This window comes from Zea mays, chromosome 1, assembly GCF_902167145.1.
Source record: "Zea mays cultivar B73 chromosome 1, Zm-B73-REFERENCE-NAM-5.0, whole genome shotgun sequence".
In the NCBI taxonomy this organism is placed as follows: Eukaryota; Viridiplantae; Streptophyta; class Magnoliopsida; order Poales; family Poaceae; genus Zea; species Zea mays.
Window position 1 is genome coordinate 250701921 of NC_050096.1, and position 5900 is coordinate 250707820.

At 44.3% G+C, this 5900-nt stretch overlaps 1 long non-coding RNA gene and 1 pseudogene across 1 annotated transcript; both read left to right on the forward strand.

Annotated features, from left to right (window-relative positions):
* The first annotated feature begins 230 nt into the window (after nucleotides 1-230).
* Nucleotides 231-3359, forward strand: LOC103645421 (CASP-like protein 4A2; annotated as a pseudogene).
* Nucleotides 3360-3787: 428 nt separating this feature from the next.
* Nucleotides 3788-4695, forward strand: LOC103643603 (uncharacterized). The gene is made up of 4 exons (XR_561119.1): nucleotides 3788-3865; nucleotides 3945-4024; nucleotides 4172-4288; nucleotides 4604-4695. It is a non-coding gene; the product is annotated as an uncharacterized lncRNA (long non-coding RNA).
* Nucleotides 4696-5900: the final 1205 nt, after the last annotated feature.

Genomic DNA, 5900 nt, shown 5'->3' on the forward strand with positions numbered 1-5900 from the left:
GGTTCTGCCGCTCCGTGGCCGTAGGATCATATGTCGTTAGCCCACCGCGCCATATGTCACCCCTCCCTCACCCTACCACCTTCGGCGGCGCCCGCGTGCGTAGCAACAGCCCCCTCACCCACCCCGGCGCCGCCATCCCCCCACCTCCACGGTTCTCGCGGCCCCCCCCCCCCGCGCGCTCCAGACAATCTCTGTCGTGTTCTGCCTCTCATCCGTAACCCTGAACTCCGATGCTCGTGAATCTTCCACGCACCACGTCGCCGCCGCGAGTCATGTCGCACACCGCCGACCCAAATCCTGTCCGCTGCGGTGGCGGGGTACTCGTGGAACGGCGGCCATCACGCTCGCCTCGATTCGCTCGCGCGGCGGCGGCGGTAGCCCGCAGAGATGCCCTCGTTGCCCCTAGCTTTGCCTCCGGCTCCCGCTCCCGCTCCAGCTCTGCTTCCAAGGAGGCAAGGACCTCGCCTCCTCATGCATAGGTCAGGTCTGTCGGCCGACCGACTCGTGCCCGCCATCCTATCTTGCAAGCGCTGGGCCACGGTGATGCAGTGCGGCGCGCTGCTGACCAGGGCTGCCGTCGCGAGGCTCTACCTCGTCGTGCTCAACGTCGACACCCACAGGTGCTGGGCCCCCGACTACTACACCAACTACGCCCAGTTCCGGTACGCTCGCGCACACGAAATCCCCTTGGTTCCTATGGCCTTCATTCGCATGTTACTATGTTAGCTTGGGTTGGCGACTCTGTTCACTGCGCGTCAGCCATCCGTTCTGTTGCCTGCGCAGGTACTCGTAGGCAATCAACGTCACTGGTTTCTTATACTTGATGTTCCAGTTCGTCGCGCTCGTGGAGCTCATGAGGAGGAGCTAGCATTTGATTCCCCATCCTAAGCGTGGTCTCTTCGAGTTCACCATGGATCAGGTTTGCGCCTGCTACCTCATGTCGCCTTTACCGCGCGCTCTTCTTCCTAGGCTTGTTTATGGCTGTGGAACTGCTTGTGCTCCTGACTGTTACACTGAGGAAGAGGAATTGGTATGTATGAAGACATCTTACTGAAGAAAAGTATAGGCTTTTTAACTTGGTGGTGGAGGAGATGCGTTACTTGTGATTTGTGATATACTCCTTGGTTACATTATGCTCCCTCCATTTGGTGCCTCGATTGAAGTCAGCATGGTTAGGTCATCGCTGTCTTGATATGATATACACCCCAAATGCCTGCATTCTGATCTTCCTATCATGTGCTAAACTTTGTGTCATCCAAGTTTGTGATGAATCTTTATGGCTGTTAATTCCTACTTATTTGAAGTCGAGTAGAGAATATTCAGCATCAGCGTGGAAATAAAACCTAGCTGATTGGTTGCTGCTTGCATACTACTTTTCATCCCTGATTACTCTTGTTACTTTATACAAGAGGATCAACAAGTTCATTTGCATGTTCAACATATCTCATTTTCACGTTCACTGCATCCGTGCTCAAAGCCTCAAATATAAACCGAGTGAGTGAGCAATTGATGAGCATGAGCCTCCTTAGTTAATATGTCTTCACAACGATTATGTGCTTCGTTACTTTATGCTTGATTATGGTTTTGATGGCCCTTTTTGTCAGATAACTTAGTTTGCACAATTAGGAGGGTTTCTGTTGTCTGCAAATATAACAAGAATTATTTAAATTTATATGAGATCGGGCTATTATGTGATAGAATAATTTTGTACCTATACTTTTTGCTTGATATTATTGCTTTTCCACTAAAGTTACATGATAGTATTTTTACTCGATATTATTCCTTTCTCACTAAAATTGTGTGATCATATTTTTTTACTTGACACTATAGCTTTGGCTTTGGCTTTGGCTTTGGCTTTGGCTTTGGCTTTGGCTTTGGCTTTGGCTTCAAGGATTCGACAGCGGTCTCAATACTATTTGTTTTTCTTATCAGCTACAGATATGTTTAGTTATGGTTTTATACACTTAAACATAAGTGACTGGAATCTATGAAAAAAGTTATGTTCTGTTTCTTTGTTAGTCGACCATGATCTATCCACATGCTTTCTGTGGACTTGATTGGTAAGAGTCTTCATCTTTGCATAGGCCTAGCCTAAGACGGTACCGTGAAATGGTTTACTTTGTTAGTTCTATGCATACAGCCCTTGGCCCCATTATGAAAGAGTTGGTTCTCTCATTTTCTTGTACAATGAAAATGTATTGTCAAAAGCCCTTAGCCTCACGACATTCATTTATCCTAAACAAGGCACTGAATTTTGGGGTGTTGTTCCTGCGTGAGTTCACCTTTTGATTATTAAGACAATATGTATGTACATTTTCATTAAGGTAGCTCGTTTCTGTGGTTTTTGTGCTGGTGAATTGATAATTTTGGGAGATTTCATTGGAGATATTGCATACCTAGCAGTTCCAGTCTCAAAAAAATCACTTATTTGTCAAGCTACTTTAGAGATTTGACCATCACGAGTGCTTTTGCTTTGCCAGTTCCATCCCTATACCATCTTGCTTCGCTAGAGCAATGCCAGGCGCATCAGCCTCACGGGGGAGTGCTCAGCTGGTTCTCGTTTCGACCTTGCTCTGGACGTGAGTTTGTGCCTATTGTAGAAAAAGATCCAAGCTTTAATTAATCATTATCATGCCATGTCTGAGAAAGAACTGTAATTCTTGTGAGGTATTCTCTACTCATTTTGTTGATTTGATTCAAATGGTTAACTAGATGTGGAAAGTCATGCATTGTACCGGATTTGAATTAACCTCCAAGGAAAAATAGTGTAAAGTCTGTATGAAAAAAGGCAATGACATCTTTTCATCCAGTAGCAGCTATCAATGTCAAACTAAATTTGTGTCAATGCACATACTGAAACTTAAGGCAGACAAAGAAAAAGAACAACCCATCTAGAAGGCAAGCTTCAATTCTAGAGATGCTTAAAAATAACTGTCAATGTACCGGATTTGTGAATTTGCCCTCCCAGAAATCTTTTTCTATTGCTTTCTTCATTTCTAGAAATTTAGGGAACATGTTTTGTACAGTTGCTGCAGAAGTTAGTTTGCTAGGTACATGCTTGCTATCTTTCAAACATTTTGATATTGAAAAAAATCTATGGAGCTTGCTGTATGGCTCCTGGAGGTTTTTAGATAGAAACTTTGGAACACGGAGTTCACAACTCAACATGATATTTCCATGTTGCAATTAGATTCCATATGTAAATTTTTTGAGATTGCAAACATATGTGTATGCTAGATATTGTTCTATGCATTTTTAACTGTTTTTCTTTTCTCCATGTCTAGGACATTGCTGAAGGGAAGGTGACGGTGCAAGAAGCCATAAACCCTTTTTCTGAATGGGTTATTGGTGCAGACTGATTTAGGAGGGTTTTTATTGCCATTGTTCTGATTTGCTGCTCCACATAAAAAGCTAATTGTAAAGGTACCATTGTTTTCCTGTGCTTGCTACAACATGTTTGTTAAACTGTTGATGTGTACTTATGTGCAAAATATTCAAATATGTGGTCCGTTAGATTATTTAGTGTTTACATGTTGAGGAGCTACCTGCGGTGGCATCAATTGTTGCTTATGATTTGCTCCCTAGAGGCCTTAAAGGTAAAAACCATTAGCCCTAAGGAATTATCTCTGGCATATGAACCATATCAAGCTGATATTCCTTTTTTCTAATTTTCTTGTTATTAATATGCCTGGTTACCTGCACAATTCATTGGGTTTCATCATTATCTTGATATTAGTGTGCATTTAAAATACTTGATCGATCTCTGTCCAAGTGCTACATGTTGCATCCCAGGTGCTCGATGAAATGCCCAAAGGGCTACAACAATAGTAATTCACTAGCTAGCTCCAGCGAAGCTGCCATATGGGTCAGTCAATTCACGTGAGTAGGATGTTTGATTTCTAATAAAAGGATAGTGATGTTTAACATGTGTTTTGTTTCTTCAGTACCATGGAGGCACCAACTTCGACAGGACCTCCGGTGGGTCGTTCATCGCCACTGGCTAATGCGCCGATCGACGAATACGGTAGGTCGCCATGATTGTTTCAGTTTCTGTATGTCACTCACAGTTAATAAGAGGAAGAGAAGTGTACTGGAATTGATGCAGTAGATTGTTCTAGATGTGTGATGGTCTATATGTAACCAAAACTCTGAAAACCATGGCATGTTCCAGTCCGCTGAGGCAGCCGAAATGGGTCTCCTGAGGGACCTGCACAAGGCCATCAAGCAAACCGAGCTGGCGCTGATCTCTGTCAACCCCACAATCCAATCCATCAGGAACTACGAGAAGGTCAGCCAAATTCTGTCAAAAATGTATCAAGTTCAAACTAGCTACTCATGGAGTGAGTGCAATTGTGTTCTCACTTTAATTTCAATGCATACATATTTAGTTTGAGCAGCATCATTCTTGTCCAACTACCATAACAAGGTATCTTTAGAAGTATTCCAATAACTCAACCTCTTATTTGCTATGGAATAGGGATTATATTTGGGTGTATGCTAACGGGTAACAGTTCACCCAGATCCTCCTCCACTTGACTATGTCTCTGATGAACCAAACAATTAGATAGTCTCTGTGTGCTGACCTCTAAATGTTTCAATGCAGCATTACCATCAACTCGAATGAGCGATTCTAAGTCTGGGCAGTGACCGCAGTTGACCATCTACTCTGCTAGGCAGTCCATACATGTGTTCGTCTGTAAGTGCAATCAACCCCAAGTGAGGGTTTTGGTGATTTAATGACAAAACAAATAAGGGTACTAACAGTTTTTGTTCTCAGTGTATGATTAGAAAGAAACAGGAACTTAAGGAAGCACCAAGGACTTCATGCAACAGACGTATAAAATTTATGTAAAATCTTGTGTTGCATGATGTAATTCTTCCTTTTTTTTCCGCACAGGTAAAGGTGTTTGCTATAGCTCAAGTCACCAAATTCAAAAGCTATTTTTGAAAACCAAAAATCACTTTAACATTACTTGGTTGACCATGGTTAGGGTTGAGAAACCTAGAGTGTTCTTGCTGAAAAGCAGCTGAACTTCTTCAACTGCAGCTGAGCTTTCCAGCTGAACTTAACTTCAGCTGTGATGAGCTTCTTCAGCTGCAGCTGAGCTTTTCAGCTGAGCTGGACTTCAGCTGAGTTGAACTTTCAACTCCAGCTGAACTTCAACTTCAGCTGTGGACCTCTTTGACCATACCCAGCTGAACTTGCCCCCGGGCAGCTGAGCTGGGGTTTTCTCTCCAAAACTCTCTGGTCTAGACCAGCTGAACTGGTCCTGGGGGGCAGCTCAACTGGTCTCTGACCCTCTGACTTCTGATCTGCAGTCTGCCAGTCAGACTGGCAGTCAGGTCGCCAGGGGTGTCAGGGGGCGGTTCAACCTCCCTAGGGGGCGATTCAACCGGTCCTGACCTGTCTGACCCGCCTGCAGGTCAGTCTGCCAGTCAGTGTGGCAGTCAGACTGGCAGATAGTCTGCTGACCTGTCAGGGGGCGGTTCAACCGGTTTTCTGCGTGGTTTCTGGTCAAACGGCTAGTTTTTGAGCCGTGACTATAAATAGAACCCTCTCTCTCTCTTCTTCAATACGGCTGGACACTTACTCATTTATTGCTCACCTAACTTGAGACAAAGCACTCATCTCTCCATCTCTCTCACACTTAAATCTTCCTCAAGATTCAACCTTGTTGGAGGAGCTCTTGGGTGTGAGGTTTGTGCTTGTGCTCACGATTTGGTTTTTCTCTCCCATCTCTTTTACAAAGACTTGAGCTTGTGCAAACCCCTCTTGTGCTTTCTTGGTGTTCTTGAAACCCTAGGTTTCAAGATCTTTTGAGGTTGCTTGGGAGTCTCCAAATTTGTGGACGACCCCAAGAAGTTTGTATCACCCGCTCTTTGAGCTAAGATAAGAAGAG